Below are 18,190 nucleotides of genomic sequence, written 5' to 3' on the forward strand. Positions count from 1 at the left end.
TTCTTCTGTCTGTTCAGATATCACTACTTTTACATGATAAGAGAAGTAATTTTTAAAGAAGGCTCAGCAAAATACCCAGCATTCAATAGTACTGGCATGCTGGATCTTGCAAACTACACTCCTCAACTGCACGGAAAAAAAATAGAAAAAAACAGTCATACATTGTCTGCAGTACTTTCCACTCATTCGCTTACACTTTGTACTCCATCCTTTCTACACAAAAAGCATCATCCCGCTGTTACAGAGTAAAGAAGGTTGCACAGAGTCCTTTTCTTGCTGTTCTGTCTCTTTAGAACAGAAGGACACTTTGCGCTTCACAGAATGCAAGTCTACAAGTACTGCTGCTTAGATGTGGTTGAATGTTAGGCCCCTAAGAAATACATGTGAAGCAACAGCAATGCTTTACAAGGTGTCTATTGTTTATATAAATAAACATAAAACAGGTTACGAAAACATGCTGTAAAATCCAAATCATATTTTATCATAGTTTCACATGCTTAAACTAATAGTAATTGTTTAGTATAAATGATCGTCATGTGAAAGACATTGTTTAGTATTCTTTCATTCATTCATTCTCTCAACCGCTTATCCTCACAAGGGTCACGGGGGGTGCTAAGGCCTATCCCAGCTATCTACGGGCACCAGGCGGGGGACAAAAGAATGAACATAATTTAAAGTAATTGCTCTACAGTTGTACTGCATACCGGAGGTCATTTAATTCATTCAGATCAAGAACCTCAAATAACATATCGGCTGGTATTGTTGGAGATGGAAATCCAACTCATTTTATCTCTGAGGGCTAGCTGCGAATGCACTTGCATTATGTCAGTAAAATTCTAGAAATCATAGCGAAAGGGTTATTTTTCAAGAAAATCTGTTCCCGAAAGACCGACAAATTGTCTTTATTTGATGCTCTTGTCAGGAGAGGTTGGATTGCCTTTCCTGGCATGACGTCACGATAACTATCAGCTGTCACTAATTACGTGATTAGATTATTTTTGGCGTCACTGGACAAGGTCCAAGTGGACATGGGGAAGCTGGAGCACCTCTTTGAGTCCAGGGCCAAAGAGACGCCATGGGCCAAGAAAGCGCCAGAGAGCAAAAAGTCCGAGATCCTGGTTCTGGACTCCAAGCGGAGCACCGCCATCAACATCGGGATGACGGTCCTGCCCGCCGTTCACGTCATCAAGAGCGCCATCCTCAACTTTGACGACTTTGCCATCAACAAGGAGGGTGTGGAGAAGATCCTGAGCATGACGCCCACAGAGGAGGAGAAGCAGAAGATCCGCGAGGCTCGCTCGGCCAATCCCGACGTTCCCCTGGGGACGGCCGAGGAATTCCTCTCGGGCCTGGCTTCCGTCAGCGCCTTGACCCCCCGCCTGCAGCTGTGGTCTTTCAAACTCAACTATGAGGCACTCGAGCAGGAGATCGCCGAGCCCCTGTTTGACCTGAAGTTGGGCATGGAGCAGCTGGCCGGCAACCGGACCTTCAAGAAGATCCTGGCCACGCTGCTGGCCGTGGGGAACTTCCTCAACGGGTGTCCTCCTCACCAGAATCTTCAGGCTCCCTCCATGGTGAATCAATTCCTCTGGGCATAGGCATAAGATAACTTGGGCGCTCTCTGGTGGTTGTACGCACCTGGGCATCATGATGAAACGGTAAAGGCTTCCCAGGGCGACGTGCATAGCAGTGGTGGGGCGTATGAGTACGCTGCGGCTCTAACTCTTCTACCAGCTGTGGCTCATCTCTAGAAATGATGTGCCTGAGAGCCCCGCACCACGGTGTGTCCATTACAAAATTCCTAAACGATTCTGAGGGGTTTCTTATACATTCCAAGCAGTCCGGTGTCTTCGAGGTGGATGGTTTGCGTCGCCGAGTGCGTCGGCGCGAGCGTGGGTGGCGCTCCGCTGGGTCCATAATGGTTGGATCGTGCTGTTACGATTTCGCCGCGTAGTGCGACGCGATCGTAGGGTAAGTTGAACCCAGATGCAGAGTCGCCGAAGTAATTGGAAAGGTGAGGCAGATCTGTAGCTCTTGTTGGTTGATTTAATAAACGGGGTTACATAACTTAAACAACTTGGCTTGACCACTCATTACAAACGAACTGAACATGCGGCGTGGCGTCAATGGAAACAGCAATTACTACGAGGATTAACAGGAAACGAAACCAGAACTTAACCAGTCGATCCAACCGCGTCCACAGAAAATCATAATGCTTAAATACCAAAAATAATCTAATCACGTAATTAGTGACAGCTGATAGTTATCGTGACGTCATGCCAGGAAAGGCAATCCAACCACTCCTGACAGCTCTGAGTGATTTTGGATCCTTTGTTTCTCCCCCAAGTAATGAGGACATGTTCTTTTTAAGATAGCTCTCCATCTAAGTCCTACTATAGGTCCAGTCTTGGTAAAAGGTGCATGATGACAACTGATCTATCTGAAATCCAGAATTTGATCTGGATTTCAGATAGATCACCCATGAAATGTCGAAAAAGATGCGGGGTATGATGCTCACAACACCTGGTATTCCCAAGCGGTCTCCCAATCAGGTACTAACCAGGCCGTACCATGCTTGGCTTCCGAGATCGACCGAGATCGGGCCTTTTCAGGGTGGTATGGCCGTGAGCGGTACTGCTCCTGCAGATGGACACCCATGAAATGTCGAAAAAGATGCGGGGTATGCTGCTCACAGCACCTGGTATTCCCAAGCGGTCTCCCAATCAGGTACTAAACAGGCCGAACCATGCTTGGCTTCCGAGATCGGAGGAGATCGGGCCTTTTCAGGGTGGTATGGCCGTGAGCGGCACTGCTCTTGCAGATGGACACCCATGAAATGTCGAAAAAGATGCGGGGTATGATGCTCACAGCACCTGGTATTCCCAAGCGGTCTCCCAATCAGGTACTAACCAGGCCGAACCATGCTTGGCTTCCGAGATCGGACGAGATCGGGCCTTTTCAGGGTGGTATGGCCGTGAACGGTACTGCACTAGCAGATGGACACCCATGAAATGTCGAAAAAGATGCGGGGCATGGTTCTCACAGCACCTGGTATTCCCAAGCGGTCTCCCAATCTGGTACTAAACAAGTCTAACCATGCTTGGCTTCCGAGATCGGGCGAGATCGGGCCTTTTCAGGGTGGTATGGCCGTGAGCGGTACTGCTTTTGCAGATGGACACCCATGAAATGTCGAAAAAGATGCGGGGTATGATGCTCACAGCACCTGGTATTCCCAAGCGGTCTCCCAACCAGGTACTAACCAGGCCCAACCATGCTTGGCTTCCAAGATCGGACGAGATCGGGCCTTTTCAGGGTGGTATGGCCGTGAGCGGTACTGCACTAGCAGATGGACACCCATGAAATGTCGAAAAAGATGCGGGGCATGATGCTCCCAGCACCTGGTATTCCCAAGCGGTCTCCCAATCAGGTACTAACCAGGCCGAACCATGCTTGGCTTCCGAGATCAGACGAGATCAGGCCTTTTCAGGGTGGTATGGCCGTGAGCGGTACTGCTCTTGCAGATGGACACCCATGAGCTAAAGTATTAATTCGACCTTCTACACCTGCTACCCAAATCAATTGGGATTTGACATTATTCAAAGTCAGTTGGATTATTCAGGTTATAAAAGAGGGGGGAAAAGGCAGGAATATATACAGCTATGTTTTACTTTTGTGCATTTCAGGCCAAATTGGTATTTGTCTTTGAGTCAGCAATAATAACAAAGGAGTAAAGTCAGCTTGATTGCAGTAAGACTTTTTGCACTCTATACACTCAATTTTCACATGTTGTTTTACTTCTGGACGCTGCAAATGGACTGCACATCTGTTGCATCGTGTGTATATATGTGTATTACCGTACTTTGAATTTTGATTTAAACCTTTACAACCCAACTACCTCAGATCAAGCAATTATAATGTAAAGTAGTAGATGTTTAAAAAAAGCACCAAATGCAAAAAGATAACAAAATAACAATACTAAATAGTCAAATAAGCAACTCCATTATTCTTTTAGAGAAAATATCTCAGCGGGGTCAAGTCATTCAATTCAAATCGACTGGTAATCAGATTCAATTAAAGACTAACTGATTGGGTGCAATGTTGTAGTGGTAGCACAACTAAATGAATTCACTGAATTTAAATGGGATTTATAAGTGTTTTCACATTTTATACTGTAAAACAAAAAATCACATAGGATTTATGGTTAAACACTGGAGCTACAGAATTTTACCAGAAATTACATTCAATTGGTATAGCACTTCAATAACCACCAATTTATTGGAACACTATTGTAGATTTTTCATTTCACTGAAACTAAAATTATATTGCTCCACCACCACATGCACACACCCCTTTTTTACTGTATAACTCTAGCAACCACAAGTATTTTATTTTTATTTTTTTAAGAAGAAAATGACTGACTATTCTTCTGTCTGTTCAGATATCACTACTTTTACATGATAAGAGAAGTAATTTTTAAAGAAGGCTCAGCAAAATACCCAGCATTCAATAGTACTGGCATGCTGGATCTTGCAAACTACACTCCTCAACTGCACGGAAAAAAAATAGAAAAAAACAGTCATACATTGTCTGCAGTACTTTCCACTCATTCGCTTACACTTTGTACTCCATCCTTTCTACACAAAAAGCATCATCCCGCTGTTACAGAGTAAAGAAGGTTGCACAGAGTCCTTTTCTTGCTGTTCTGTCTCTTTAGAACAGAAGGACACTTTGCGCTTCACAGAATGCAAGTCTACAAGTACTGCTGCTTAGATGTGGTTGAATGTTAGGCCCCTAAGAAATACATGTGAAGCAACAGCAATGCTTTACAAGGTGTCTATTGTTTATATAAATAAACATAAAACAGGTTACGAAAACATGCTGTAAAATCCAAATCATATTTTATCATAGTTTCACATGCTTAAACTAATAGTAATTGTTTAGTATAAATGATCGTCATGTGAAAGACATTGTTTAGTATTCTTTCATTCATTCATTCTCTCAACCGCTTATCCTCACAAGGGTCACGGGGGGTGCTAAGGCCTATCCCAGCTATCTACGGGCACCAGGCGGGGGACAAAAGAATGAACATAATTTAAAGTAATTGCTCTACAGTTGTACTGCATACCGGAGGCCATTTTATTCATTCAGATCAAGAACCTCAAATAACATATCGGCTGGTATTGTTGGAGATGGAAATCCAACTCATTTTATCTCTGAGGGCTAGCTGCGAATGCACTTGCATTATGTCAGTAAAATTCTAGAAATCATAGCGAAAGGGTTATTTTTCAAGAAAATCTGTTCCCGAAAGACCGACAAATTGTCTTTATTTGATGCTCTTGTCAGGAGAGGTTGGATTGCCTTTCCTGGCATGACGTCACGATAACTATCAGCTGTCACTAATTACGTGATTAGATTATTTTTGGCGTCACTGGACAAGGTCCAAGTGGACATGGGGAAGCTGGAGCACCTCTTTGAGTCCAGGGCCAAAGAGACGCCATGGGCCAAGAAAGCGCCAGAGAGCAAAAAGTCCGAGATCCTGGTTCTGGACTCCAAGCGGAGCACCGCCATCAACATCGGGATGACGGTCCTGCCCGCCGTTCACGTCATCAAGAGCGCCATCCTCAACTTTGACGACTTTGCCATCAACAAGGAGGGTGTGGAGAAGATCCTGAGCATGACACCCACAGAGGAGGAGAAGCAGAAGATCCGCGAGGCTCGCTCGGCCAATCCCGACGTTCCCCTGGGGACGGCCGAGGAATTCCTCTCGGGCCTGGCTTCCGTCAGCGCCTTGACCCCCCGCCTGCAGCTGTGGTCTTTCAAACTCAACTATGAGGCACTCGAGCAGGAGATCGCCGAGCCCCTGTTTGACCTGAAGTTGGGCATGGAGCAGCTGGCCGGCAACCGGACCTTCAAGAAGATCCTGGCCACGCTGCTGGCCGTGGGGAACTTCCTCAACGGGTGTCCTCCTCACCAGAATCTTCAGGCTCCCTCCATGGTGAATCAATTCCTCTGGGCATAGGCATAAGATAACTTGGGCACTCTCTGGTGGTTGTACGCACCTGGGCATCATGATGAAACGGTAAAGGCTTCCCAGGGCGACGTGCATAGCAGTGGTGGGGCGTATGAGTACGCTGCGGCTCTAACTCTTCTACCAGCTGTGGCTCATCTCTAGAAATGATGTGCCTGAGAGCCCCGCACCACGGTGTGTCCATTACAAAATTCCTAAACGATTCTGAGGGGTTTCTTATACATTCCAAGCAGTCCGGTGTCTTCGAGGTGGATGGTTTGCGTCGCCGAGTGCGTCGGCGCGAGCGTGGGTGGCGCTCCGCTGGGTCCATAATGGTTGGATCGTGCTGTTACGATTTCGCCGCGTAGTGCGACGCGATCGTAGGGTAAGTTGAACCCAGATGCAGAGTCGCCGAAGTAATTGGAAAGGTGAGGCAGATCTGTAGCTCTTGTTGGTTGATTTAATAAACGGGGTAACATAACTTAAACAACTTGGCTTGACCACTCATTACAAACGAACTGAACATGCGGCGTGGCGTCAATGGAAACAGCAATTACTACGAGGATTAACAGGAAACGAAACCAGAACTTAACCAGTCGATCCAACCGCGTCCACAGAAAATCATAATGCTTAAATACCAAAAATAATCTAATCACGTAATTAGTGACAGCTGATAGTTATCGTGACGTCATGCCAGGAAAGGCAATCCAACCACTCCTGACAGCTCTGAGTGATTTTGGATCCTTTGTTTCTCCCCCAAGTAATGAGGACATGTTCTTTTTAAGATAGCTCTCCATCTAAGTCCTACTATAGGTCCAGTCTTGGTAAAAGGTGCATGATGACAACTGATCTATCTGAAATCCAGAATTTGATCTGGATTTCAGATAGATCACCCATGAAATGTCGAAAAAGATGCGGGGTATGATGCTCACAGCACCTGGTATTCCCAAGCGGTCTTCCAATCAGGTACTAACCAGGCCGCACCATGCTTGGCTTCCGAGATCGAACGAGATCGGGCGTTTTCAGGGTGGTATGGCCGTGAGCGGTACTGCACTAGCAGATGGACACCCATGAAATGTCGAAAAAGATGCGGGGTATGATGCTCACAGCACCTGGTATTCCCAAGCGGTCTCCCAATCAGGTACTAACCAGGCCGAACCATGCTTGGCTTCCGAGATCGGACGAGATCGGGCCTTTTCAGGGTGGTATGGCCGTGAACGGTACTGCACTAGCAGATGGACACCCATGAAATGTCGAAAAAGATGCGGGGCATGGTTCTCACAGCACCTGGTATTCCCAAGCGGTCTCCCAATCTGGTACTAAACAAGTCTAACCATGCTTGGCTTCCGAGATCGGGCGAGATCGGGCCTTTTCAGGGTGGTATGGCCGTGAGCGGTACTGCTTTTGCAGATGGACACCCATGAAATGTCGAAAAAGATGCGGGGTATGATGCTCACAGCACCTGGTATTCCCAAGCGGTCTCCCAACCAGGTACTAACCAGGCCCAACCATGCTTGGCTTCCAAGATCGGACGAGATCGGGCCTTTTCAGGGTGGTATGGCCGTGAGCGGTACTGCACTAGCAGATGGACACCCATGAAATGTCGAAAAAGATGCGGGGCATGATGCTCCCAGCACCTGGTATTCCCAAGCGGTCTCCCAGTCAGGTACTAACCAGGCCGAACCATGCTTGGCTTCCGAGATCGGACGAGATCAGGCCTTTTCAGGGTGGTATGGCCGTGAGCGGTACTGCTCTTGCAGATGGACACCCATGAGCTAAAGTATTAATTCGACCTTCTACACCTGCTACCCAAATCAATTGGGATTTGACATTATTCAAAGTCAGTTGGATTATTCAGGTTATAAAAGAGGGGGGAAAAGGCAGGAATATATACAGCTATGTTTTACTTTTGTGCATTTCAGGGCAAATTGGTATTTGTCTTTGAGTCAGCAATAATAACAAAGGAGTAAAGTCAGCTTGATTGCAGTAAGACTTTTTGCACTCTATACACTCAATTTTCACATGTTGTTTTACTTCTGGACGCTGCAAATGGACTGCACATCTGTTGCATCGTGTGTATATATGTGTATTACCGTACTTTGAATTTTGATTTAAACCTTTACAACCCAACTACCTCAGATCAAGCAATTATAATGTAAAGTAGTAGATGTTTAAAAAAAGCACCAAATGCAAAAAGATAACAAAATAACAATACTAAATAGTCAAATAAGCAACTCCATTATTCTTTTAGAGAAAATATCTCAGCGGGGTCAAGTCATTCAATTCAAATCGACTGGTAATCAGATTCAATTAAAGACTAACTGATTGGGTGCAATGTTGTAGTGGCAGCACAACTAAATGAATTCACTGAATTTAAATGGGATTTATAAGTGTTTTCACATTTTATACTGTAAAACAAAAAATCACATAGGATTTATGGTTAAACACTGGAGCTACAGAATTTTACCAGAAATTACATTCAATTGGTATAGCACTTCAATAACCACCAATTTATTGGAACACTATTGTAGATTTTTCATTTCACTGAAACTAAAATTATATTGCTCCACCACCACATGCACACACCCCTTTTTTACTGTATAACTCTAGCAACCACAAGTATTTTATTTTTATTTTTTTAAGAAGAAAATGACTGACTATTCTTCTGTCTGTTCAGATATCACTACTTTTACATGATAAGAGAAGTAATTTTTAAAGAAGGCTCAGCAAAATACCCAGCATTCAATAGTACTGGCATGCTGGATCTTGCAAACTACACTCCTCAACTGCACGGAAAAAAAATAGAAAAAAACAGTCATACATTGTCTGCAGTACTTTCCACTCATTCGCTTACACTTTGTACTCCATCCTTTCTACACAAAAAGCATCATCCCGCTGTTAGAGTAAAGAAGGTTGCACAGAGTCCTTTTCTTGCTGTTCTGTCTCTTTAGAACAGAAGGACACTTTGCGCTTCACAGAATGCAAGTCTACAAGTACTGCTGCTTAGATGTGGTTGAATGTTAGGCCCCTAAGAAATACATGTGAAGCAACAGCAATGCTTTACAAGGTGTCTATTGTTTATATAAATAAACATAAAACAGGTTACGAAAACATGCTGTAAAATCCAAATCATATTTTATCATAGTTTCACATGCTTAAACTAATAGTAATTGTTTAGTATAAATGATCGTCATGTGAAAGACATTGTTTAGTATTCTTTCATTCATTCATTCTCTCAACCGCTTATCCTCACAAGGGTCACGGGGGGTGCTAAGGCCTATCCCAGCTATCTACGGGCACCAGGCGGGGGACAAAAGAATGAACATAATTTAAAGTAATTGCTCTACAGTTGTACTGCATACCGGAGGCCATTTAATTCATTCAGATCAAGAACCTCAAATAACATATCGGCTGGTATTGTTGGAGATGGAAATCCAACTCATTTTATCTCTGAGGGCTAGCTGCGAATGCACTTGCATTATGTCAGTAAAATTCTAGAAATCATAGCGAAAGGGTTATTTTTCAAGAAAATCTGTTCCCGAAAGACCGACAAATTGTCTTTATTTGATGCTCTTGTCAGGAGAGGTTGGATTGCCTTTCCTGGCATGACGTCACGATAACTATCAGCTGTCACTAATTACGTGATTAGATTATTTTTGGCGTCACTGGACAAGGTCCAAGTGGACATGGGGAAGCTGGAGCACCTCTTTGAGTCCAGGGCCAAAGAGACGCCATGGGCCAAGAAAGCGCCAGAGAGCAAAAAGTCCGAGATCCTGGTTCTGGACTCCAAGCGGAGCACCGCCATCAACATCGGGATGACGGTCCTGCCCGCCGTTCACGTCATCAAGAGCGCCATCCTCAACTTTGACGACTTTGCCATCAACAAGGAGGGTGTGGAGAAGATCCTGAGCATGACGCCCACAGAGGAGGAGAAGCAGAAGATCCGCGAGGCTCGCTCGGCCAATCCCGACGTTCCCCTGGGGACGGCCGAGGAATTCCTCTCGGGCCTGGCTTCCGTCAGCGCCTTGACCCCCCGCCTGCAGCTGTGGTCTTTCAAACTCAACTATGAGGCACTCGAGCAGGAGATCGCCGAGCCCCTGTTTGACCTGAAGTTGGGCATGGAGCAGCTGGCCGGCAACCGGACCTTCAAGAAGATCCTGGCCACGCTGCTGGCCGTGGGGAACTTCCTCAACGGGTGTCCTCCTCACCAGAATCTTCAGGCTCCCTCCATGGTGAATCAATTCCTCTGGGCATAGGCATAAGATAACTTGGGCGCTCTCTGGTGGTTGTACGCACCTGGGCATCATGATGAAACGGTAAAGGCTTCCCAGGGCGACGTGCATAGCAGTGGTGGGGCGTATGAGTACGCTGCGGCTCTAACTCTTCTACCAGCTGTGGCTCATCTCTAGAAATGATGTGCCTGAGAGCCCCGCACCACGGTGTGTCCATTACAAAATTCCTAAACGATTCTGAGGGGTTTCTTATACATTCCAAGCAGTCCGGTGTCTTCGAGGTGGATGGTTTGCGTCGCCGAGTGCGTCGGCGCGAGCGTGGGTGGCGCTCCGCTGGGTCCATAATGGTTGGATCGTGCTGTTACGATTTCGCCGCGTAGTGCGACGCGATCGTAGGGTAAGTTGAACCCAGATGCAGAGTCGCCGAAGTAATTGGAAAGGTGAGGCAGATCTGTAGCTCTTGTTGGTTGATTTAATAAACGGGGTAACATAACTTAAACAACTTGGCTTGACCACTCATTACAAACGAACTGAACATGCGGCGTGGCGTCAATGGAAACAGCAATTACTACGAGGATTAACAGGAAACGAAACCAGAACTTAACCAGTCGATCCAACCGCGTCCACAGAAAATCATAATGCTTAAATACCAAAAATAATCTAATCACGTAATTAGTGACAGCTGATAGTTATCGTGACGTCATGCCAGGAAAGGCAATCCAACCACTCCTGACAGCTCTGAGTGATTTTGGATCCTTTGTTTCTCCCCCAAGTAATGAGGACATGTTCTTTTTAAGATAGCTCTCCATCTAAGTCCTACTATAGGTCCAGTCTTGGTAAAAGGTGCATGATGACAACTGATCTATCTGAAATCCAGAATTTGATCTGGATTTCAGATAGATCACCCATGAAATGTCGAAAAAGATGCGGGGTATGATGCTCACAGCACCTGGTATTCCCAAGCGGTCTCCCAATCAGGTACTAACCAGGCCGCACCATGCTTGGCTTCCGAGATCGAACGAGATCGGGCCTTTTCAGGGTGGTATGGCCGTGAGCGGTACTGCACTAGCAGATGGACACCCATGAAATGTCGAAAAAGATGCGGGGTATGATGCTCACAGCACCTGGTATTCCCAAGCGGTCTCCCAATCAGGTACTAACCAGGCCGAACCATGCTTGGCTTCCGAGATCGGACGAGATCGGGCCTTTTCAGGGTGGTATGGCCGTGAGCGGTACTGCCTTTGCAGATGGACACCCATGAAATGTCGAAAAAGATGCGGGGTATGCTGCTCACAGCACCTGGTATTCCCAAGCGGTCTCCCAATCAGGTACTAAACAGGCCGAACCATGCTTGGCTTCCGAGATCGGAGGAGATCGGGCCTTTTCAGGGTGGTATGGCCGTGAGCGGTACTGCTCTTGCAGATGGACACCCATGAAATGTCGAAAAAGATGCGGGGTATGATGCTCACAGCACCTGGTATTCCCAAGCGGTCTCCCAATCAGGTACTAACCAGGCCGAACCATGCTTGGCTTCCGAGATCGGACGAGATCGGGCCTTTTCAGGGTGGTATGGCCGTGAACGGTACTGCACTAGCAGATGGACACCCATGAAATGTCGAAAAAGATGCGGGGCATGGTTCTCACAGCACCTGGTATTCCCAAGCGGTCTCCCAATCTGGTACTAAACAAGTCTAACCATGCTTGGCTTCCGAGAACGGGCGAGATCGGGCCTTTTCAGGGTGGTATGGCCGTGAGCGGTACTGCTTTTGCAGATGGACACCCATGAAATGTCGAAAAAGATGCGGGGTATGATGCTCACAGCACCTGGTATTCCCAAGCGGTCTCCCAACCAGGTACTAACCAGGCCCAACCATGCTTGGCTTCCAAGATCGGACGAGATCGGGCCTTTTCAGGGTGGTATGGCCGTGAGCGGTACTGCACTAGCAGATGGACACCCATGAAATGTCGAAAAAGATGCGGGGTATGATGCTCACAGCACCTGGTATTCCCAAGCGGTCTCCCAGTCAGGTACTAACCAGGCCGAACCATGCTTGGCTTCCGAGATCGGACGAGATCAGGCCTTTTCAGGGTGGTATGGCCGTGAGCGGTACTGCTCTTGCAGATGGACACCCATGAGCTAAAGTATTAATTCGACCTTCTACACCTGCTACCCAAATCAATTGGGATTTGACATTATTCAAAGTCAGTTGGAATATTCAGGTTATAAAAGAGGGGGGAAAAGGCAGGAATATATACAGCTATGTTTTACTTTTGTGCATTTCAGGCCAAATTGGTATTTGTCTTTGAGTCAGCAATAATAACAAAGGAGTAAAGTCAGCTTGATTGCAGTAAGACTTTTTGCACTCTATACACTCAATTTTCACATGTTGTTTTACTTCTGGACGCTGCAAATGGACTGCACATCTGTTGCATCGTGTGTATATATGTGTATTACCGTACTTTGAATTTTGATTTAAACCTTTACAACCCAACTACCTCAGATCAAGCAATTATAATGTAAAGTAGTAGATGTTTAAAAAAAGCACCAAATGCAAAAAGATAACAAAATAACAATACTAAATAGTCAAATAAGCAACTCCATTATTCTTTTAGAGAAAATATCTCAGCGGGGTCAAGTCATTCAATTCAAATCGACTGGTAATCAGATTCAATTAAAGACTAACTGATTGGGTGCAATGTTGTAGTGGCAGCACAACTAAATGAATTCACTGAATTTAAATGGGATTTATAAGTGTTTTCACATTTTATACTGTAAAACAAAAAATCACATAGGATTTATGGTTAAACACTGGAGCTACAGAATTTTACCAGAAATTACATTCAATTGGTATAGCACTTCAATAACCACCAATTTATTGGAACACTATTGTAGATTTTTCATTTCACTGAAACTAAAATTATATTGCTCCACCACCACATGCACACACCCCTTTTTTACTGTATAACTCTAGCAACCACAAGTATTTTATTTTTATTTTTTTAAGAAGAAAATGACTGACTATTCTTCTGTCTGTTCAGATATCACTACTTTTACATGATAAGAGAAGTAATTTTTAAAGAAGGCTCAGCAAAATACCCAGCATTCAATAGTACTGGCATGCTGGATCTTGCAAACTACACTCCTCAACTGCACGGAAAAAAAATAGAAAAAAACAGTCATACATTGTCTGCAGTACTTTCCACTCATTCGCTTACACTTTGTACTCCATCCTTTCTACACAAAAAGCATCATCCCGCTGTTACAGAGTAAAGAAGGTTGCACAGAGTCCTTTTCTTGCTGTTCTGTCTCTTTAGAACAGAAGGACACTTTGCGCTTCACAGAATGCAAGTCTACAAGTACTGCTGCTTAGATGTGGTTGAATGTTAGGCCCCTAAGAAATACATGTGAAGCAACAGCAATGCTTTACAAGGTGTCTATTGTTTATATAAATAAACATAAAACAGGTTACGAAAACATGCTGTAAAATCCAAATCATATTTTATCATAGTTTCACATGCTTAAACTAATAGTAATTGTTTAGTATAAATGATCGTCATGTGAAAGACATTGTTTAGTATTCTTTCATTCATTCATTCTCTCAACCGCTTATCCTCACAAGGGTCACGGGGGGTGCTAAGGCCTATCCCAGCTATCTACGGGCACCAGGCGGGGGACAAAAGAATGAACATAATTTAAAGTAATTGCTCTACAGTTGTACTGCATACCGGAGGTCATTTAATTCATTCAGATCAAGAACCTCAAATAACATATCGGCTGGTATTGTTGGAGATGGAAATCCAACTCATTTTATCTCTGAGGGCTAGCTGCGAATGCACTTGCATTATGTCAGTAAAATTCTAGAAATCATAGCGAAAGGGTTATTTTTCAAGAAAATCTGTTCCCGAAAGACCGACAAATTGTCTTTATTTGATGCTCTTGTCAGGAGAGGTTGGATTGCCTTTCCTGGCATGACGTCACGATAACTATCAGCTGTCACTAATTACGTGATTAGATTATTTTTGGCGTCACTGGACAAGGTCCAAGTGGACATGGGGAAGCTGGAGCACCTCTTTGAGTCCAGGGCCAAAGAGACGCCATGGGCCAAGAAAGCGCCAGAGAGCAAAAAGTCCGAGATCCTGGTTCTGGACTCCAAGCGGAGCACCGCCATCAACATCGGGATGACGGTCCTGCCCGCCGTTCACGTCATCAAGAGCGCCATCCTCAACTTTGACGACTTTGCCATCAACAAGGAGGGTGTGGAGAAGATCCTGAGCATGACGCCCACAGAGGAGGAGAAGCAGAAGATCCGCGAGGCTCGCTCGGCCAATCCCGACGTTCCCCTGGGGACGGCCGAGGAATTCCTCTCGGGCCTGGCTTCCGTCAGCGCCTTGACCCCCCGCCTGCAGCTGTGGTCTTTCAAACTCAACTATGAGGCACTCGAGCAGGAGATCGCCGAGCCCCTGTTTGACCTGAAGTTGGGCATGGAGCAGCTGGCCGGCAACCGGACCTTCAAGAAGATCCTGGCCACGCTGCTGGCCGTGGGGAACTTCCTCAACGGGTGTCCTCCTCACCAGAATCTTCAGGCTCCCTCCATGGTGAATCAATTCCTCTGGGCATAGGCATAAGATAACTTGGGCGCTCTCTGGTGGTTGTACGCACCTGGGCATCATGATGAAACGGTAAAGGCTTCCCAGGGCGACGTGCATAGCAGTGGTGGGGCGTATGAGTACGCTGCGGCTCTAACTCTTCTACCAGCTGTGGCTCATCTCTAGAAATGATGTGCCTGAGAGCCCCGCACCACGGTGTGTCCATTACAAAATTCCTAAACGATTCTGAGGGGTTTCTTATACATTCCAAGCAGTCCGGTGTCTTCGAGGTGGATGGTTTGCGTCGCCGAGTGCGTCGGCGCGAGCGTGGGTGGCGCTCCGCTGGGTCCATAATGGTTGGATCGTGCTGTTACGATTTCGCCGCGTAGTGCGACGCGATCGTAGGGTAAGTTGAACCCAGATGCAGAGTCGCCGAAGTAATTGGAAAGGTGAGGCAGATCTGTAGCTCTTGTTGGTTGATTTAATAAACGGGGTAACATAACTTAAACAACTTGGCTTGACCACTCATTACAAACGAACTGAACATGCGGCGTGGCGTCAATGGAAACAGCAATTACTACGAGGATTAACAGGAAACGAAACCAGAACTTAACCAGTCGATCCAACCGCGTCCACAGAAAATCATAATGCTTAAATACCAAAAATAATCTAATCACGTAATTAGTGACAGCTGATAGTTATCGTGACGTCATGCCAGGAAAGGCAATCCAACCACTCCTGACAGCTCTGAGTGATTTTGGATCCTTTGTTTCTCCCCCAAGTAATGAGGACATGTTCTTTTTAAGATAGCTCTCCATCTAAGTCCTACTATAGGTCCAGTCTTGGTAAAAGGTGCATGATGACAACTGATCTATCTGAAATCCAGAATTTGATCTGGATTTCAGATAGATCACCCATGAAATGTCGAAAAAGATGCGGGGTATGATGCTCACAGCACCTGGTATTCCCAAGCGGTCTCCCAATCAGGTACTAACCAGGCCGAACCATGCTTGGCTTCCGAGATCGGACGAGATCGGGCCTTTTCAGGGTGGTATGGCCGTGAGCGGTACTGCTTTTGCAGATGGACACCCATGAAATGTCGAAAAAGATGCGGGGTATGCTGCTCACAGCACCTGGTATTCCCAAGCGGTCTCCCAATCAGGTACTAAACAGGCCGAACCATGCTTGGCTTCCGAGATCGGACGAGATCGGGCCTTTTCAGGGTGGTATGGCCGTGAGCGGTACTGCTCTTGCAGATGGACACCCATGAAATGTCGAAAAAGATGCGGGGTATGATGCTCTCAGCACCTGGTATTCCCAAGCGGTTTCCCAATCAGGTACTAAACAGGCCGGACCATGCTTGGCTGCCGAGATCGGACGAGATCGGGCCTTTTCAGGGTGGTATGGCCGTGAGCAGTACTGCACTTGCAGATGGACACCCATGAAATGTCGAAAAAGATGCGGGGTATGATGCTCACAGCACCTGGTATTCCCAAGCGATCTCCCAATCTGGTACTAACCAGGCCGAACCATGCTTGGCTTCCGAGATTGGACGAGATCGGGCCTTTTCAGGGTGGTATGGCCGTGAGCAGTACTGCTCTTGCAGATGGACACCCATGAAATGTCGAAAAAGATGCGGGGTATGATGCTCACAGCACCTGGTATTCCCAAGCGGTCTCCCAATCAGGTACTAACCAGGCCAAACCATGCTTGTCTTCCGAGATCGGACGAGATTGGGCCTTTTCAGGGTGGTATGGCCGTAAGCAGTACTGCTCTTGCAGATGGACACCCATGAAATGTCGAAAAAGATGCGGGGTATGATGCTCACCGCACCTGGTATTCCCAAGCGGTCTCCCAATCAGGTACTAACCAGGCCGACCCATGCTTGGCTTCCGAGATCGGACGAGATCGGGCCTTTTCAGGGTGGTATGGCCGTGAGCGGTACTGCACTAGCAGATGGACACCCATGAAATGTCGAAAAAGATGCGGGGTATGATGCTCACAGCACCTGGTATTCCCAAGCGGTCTCCCAATCAGGTACTAACCAGGCCGAACCATGCTTGGCTTCCGAGACCGGACGAGATCGGGCCTTTTCAGGGTGGTATGGCCGTGAGCAGTACTGCTCTTGCAGATGGACACCCATGAAATGTCGAAAAAGATGCGGGGTATGATGCTCACCGCACCTGGTATTCCCAAGCGGTCTCCCAATCAGGTACTAACCAGGCCGACCCATGCTTGGCTGCCGAGATCGGACGAGATCGGGCGAGATCGGGCCTTATCAGGGTGGTATGGCCGTGAGCGGTACTGCTCTTGCAGATGGACACCCATGAAATGTCGAAAAAGATGCGGGGTATGATGCTCACAGCACCTGGTATTCCCAAGCGGTCTCCCAATCAGGTACTAAACAGGCCGAACCATGCTTGGCTGCCGAGATCGGACGAGATCGGGCCTTTTCAGGGTGGTATGGCCGTGAGCGGTACTGCACTAGCAGATGGACACCCATGAAATGTCGCAAAAGATGCGGGGTATGATGCTCACAGCACCTGGTATTCCCAAGCGGTCTCCCAATCAGGTACTAAACAGGCCGAACCATGCGTGGCTTCCGAGATCGGACGAGATCGGGCCTTTTCAGGGTGGTATGGCCGTGAGCGGTACTGCACTAGCAGATGGACACCCATGAAATGTCGAAAAAGATGCGGGGTATGATGCTCACAGCACCTGGTATTCCCAAGCGGTCTCCCAATCAGGTACTAACCAGGCCGAACCATGCTTGGCTTCCGAGATCGGACGAGATCGGGCCTTTTCAGGGTGGTATGGCCGTGAGCGGTACTGCACTAGCAGATGGACACCCATGAAATCTCGAAAAAGATGCGGGGTATGATGCTCACAGCCCCTGGTATTCCCAAGCGGTCTCCCAATCAGGTACTAAACAGGCCGAACCATGCGTGGCTTCCGAGATCGGACGAGATCGGGCCTTTTCAGGGTGGTATGGCCGTGAGCGGTACTGCTCTTGCAGATGGACACCCATGAAATGTCGAAAAAGATGCTGGGTATGATGCTTACAGCACCTGGTATTCCCAAGCGGTCTCCCAATCAGGTACTAACCAGGCCGAACCATGCTTGGCTTCCGATATCGGACGAGATCGGGCCTTTTCAGGATGGTATGGCCGTGTGCGGTACTGCACTAGCAGATGGACACCCATGAAATGTCGAAAAAGATGCGGGGTATCATGCTCACAGCACCTGGTATTCCCAAGCGGTCTCCCAATCAGGTACTAACCAGGCCGAACCATGCTTGGCTGCCGAGATCGGACGAGATCGGGCCTTATAAGGGTGGTATGGCCGTGAGCGGTACTCTTCTTGC

The 18,190-nt window shown here is 46.9% G+C and overlaps 3 non-coding genes and 29 pseudogenes across 3 annotated transcripts; all 32 read right to left on the reverse strand.

Moving 5' to 3' along the window:
• Nucleotides 1–2,511: 2,511 nt before the first annotated feature.
• LOC144191375 (5S ribosomal RNA) lies at nt 2,512–2,630 on the reverse strand (annotated as a pseudogene).
• A 56-nt stretch (nt 2,631–2,686) lies between these two features.
• LOC144189297 (5S ribosomal RNA) lies at nt 2,687–2,805 on the reverse strand (annotated as a pseudogene).
• Nucleotides 2,806–2,861: 56 nt separating this feature from the next.
• Nucleotides 2,862–2,980, reverse strand: LOC144185113 (5S ribosomal RNA; annotated as a pseudogene).
• Nucleotides 2,981–3,036: 56 nt separating this feature from the next.
• On the reverse strand, nt 3,037–3,155 carry LOC144183486 (5S ribosomal RNA; annotated as a pseudogene).
• Nucleotides 3,156–3,211: 56 nt separating this feature from the next.
• LOC144183873 (5S ribosomal RNA) lies at nt 3,212–3,330 on the reverse strand. Its single transcript, XR_013324762.1, has one exon. It is a non-coding gene; the product is annotated as a 5S ribosomal RNA (ribosomal RNA).
• Nucleotides 3,331–3,386: 56 nt separating this feature from the next.
• Nucleotides 3,387–3,505, reverse strand: LOC144191406 (5S ribosomal RNA; annotated as a pseudogene).
• Nucleotides 3,506–6,932: 3,427 nt separating this feature from the next.
• LOC144181991 (5S ribosomal RNA) lies at nt 6,933–7,051 on the reverse strand (annotated as a pseudogene).
• Nucleotides 7,052–7,107: 56 nt separating this feature from the next.
• LOC144185124 (5S ribosomal RNA) lies at nt 7,108–7,226 on the reverse strand (annotated as a pseudogene).
• Nucleotides 7,227–7,282: 56 nt separating this feature from the next.
• On the reverse strand, nt 7,283–7,401 carry LOC144183487 (5S ribosomal RNA; annotated as a pseudogene).
• A 56-nt stretch (nt 7,402–7,457) lies between these two features.
• On the reverse strand, nt 7,458–7,576 carry LOC144183989 (5S ribosomal RNA). Its single transcript, XR_013324763.1, has one exon. It is a non-coding gene; the product is annotated as a 5S ribosomal RNA (ribosomal RNA).
• Nucleotides 7,577–7,632: 56 nt separating this feature from the next.
• LOC144191113 (5S ribosomal RNA) lies at nt 7,633–7,751 on the reverse strand (annotated as a pseudogene).
• Nucleotides 7,752–11,176: 3,425 nt separating this feature from the next.
• On the reverse strand, nt 11,177–11,295 carry LOC144187915 (5S ribosomal RNA; annotated as a pseudogene).
• A 56-nt stretch (nt 11,296–11,351) lies between these two features.
• LOC144191078 (5S ribosomal RNA) lies at nt 11,352–11,470 on the reverse strand (annotated as a pseudogene).
• A 56-nt stretch (nt 11,471–11,526) lies between these two features.
• LOC144189298 (5S ribosomal RNA) lies at nt 11,527–11,645 on the reverse strand (annotated as a pseudogene).
• A 56-nt stretch (nt 11,646–11,701) lies between these two features.
• LOC144185136 (5S ribosomal RNA) lies at nt 11,702–11,820 on the reverse strand (annotated as a pseudogene).
• Nucleotides 11,821–11,876: 56 nt separating this feature from the next.
• Nucleotides 11,877–11,995, reverse strand: LOC144185546 (5S ribosomal RNA; annotated as a pseudogene).
• Nucleotides 11,996–12,051: 56 nt separating this feature from the next.
• On the reverse strand, nt 12,052–12,170 carry LOC144184104 (5S ribosomal RNA). The gene has a single exon (XR_013324764.1). It is a non-coding gene; the product is annotated as a 5S ribosomal RNA (ribosomal RNA).
• Nucleotides 12,171–12,226: 56 nt separating this feature from the next.
• LOC144187901 (5S ribosomal RNA) lies at nt 12,227–12,345 on the reverse strand (annotated as a pseudogene).
• Nucleotides 12,346–15,772: 3,427 nt separating this feature from the next.
• Nucleotides 15,773–15,891, reverse strand: LOC144191091 (5S ribosomal RNA; annotated as a pseudogene).
• A 56-nt stretch (nt 15,892–15,947) lies between these two features.
• On the reverse strand, nt 15,948–16,066 carry LOC144187648 (5S ribosomal RNA; annotated as a pseudogene).
• Nucleotides 16,067–16,122: 56 nt separating this feature from the next.
• On the reverse strand, nt 16,123–16,241 carry LOC144183301 (5S ribosomal RNA; annotated as a pseudogene).
• A 56-nt stretch (nt 16,242–16,297) lies between these two features.
• Nucleotides 16,298–16,416, reverse strand: LOC144191015 (5S ribosomal RNA; annotated as a pseudogene).
• A 56-nt stretch (nt 16,417–16,472) lies between these two features.
• Nucleotides 16,473–16,591, reverse strand: LOC144190402 (5S ribosomal RNA; annotated as a pseudogene).
• A 56-nt stretch (nt 16,592–16,647) lies between these two features.
• LOC144190276 (5S ribosomal RNA) lies at nt 16,648–16,766 on the reverse strand (annotated as a pseudogene).
• A 56-nt stretch (nt 16,767–16,822) lies between these two features.
• LOC144187920 (5S ribosomal RNA) lies at nt 16,823–16,941 on the reverse strand (annotated as a pseudogene).
• A 56-nt stretch (nt 16,942–16,997) lies between these two features.
• On the reverse strand, nt 16,998–17,126 carry LOC144186354 (5S ribosomal RNA; annotated as a pseudogene).
• Nucleotides 17,127–17,182: 56 nt separating this feature from the next.
• LOC144188836 (5S ribosomal RNA) lies at nt 17,183–17,301 on the reverse strand (annotated as a pseudogene).
• A 56-nt stretch (nt 17,302–17,357) lies between these two features.
• LOC144191067 (5S ribosomal RNA) lies at nt 17,358–17,476 on the reverse strand (annotated as a pseudogene).
• Nucleotides 17,477–17,532: 56 nt separating this feature from the next.
• LOC144191102 (5S ribosomal RNA) lies at nt 17,533–17,651 on the reverse strand (annotated as a pseudogene).
• A 56-nt stretch (nt 17,652–17,707) lies between these two features.
• LOC144182481 (5S ribosomal RNA) lies at nt 17,708–17,826 on the reverse strand (annotated as a pseudogene).
• Nucleotides 17,827–17,882: 56 nt separating this feature from the next.
• On the reverse strand, nt 17,883–18,001 carry LOC144184144 (5S ribosomal RNA; annotated as a pseudogene).
• A 56-nt stretch (nt 18,002–18,057) lies between these two features.
• On the reverse strand, nt 18,058–18,176 carry LOC144189520 (5S ribosomal RNA; annotated as a pseudogene).
• Nucleotides 18,177–18,190: the final 14 nt, after the last annotated feature.

The sequence above is a fragment of the Stigmatopora nigra genome, unplaced genomic scaffold, assembly GCF_051989575.1.
Source record: "Stigmatopora nigra isolate UIUO_SnigA unplaced genomic scaffold, RoL_Snig_1.1 HiC_scaffold_24, whole genome shotgun sequence".
Taxonomy (NCBI): domain Eukaryota; kingdom Metazoa; phylum Chordata; class Actinopteri; order Syngnathiformes; family Syngnathidae; genus Stigmatopora; species Stigmatopora nigra.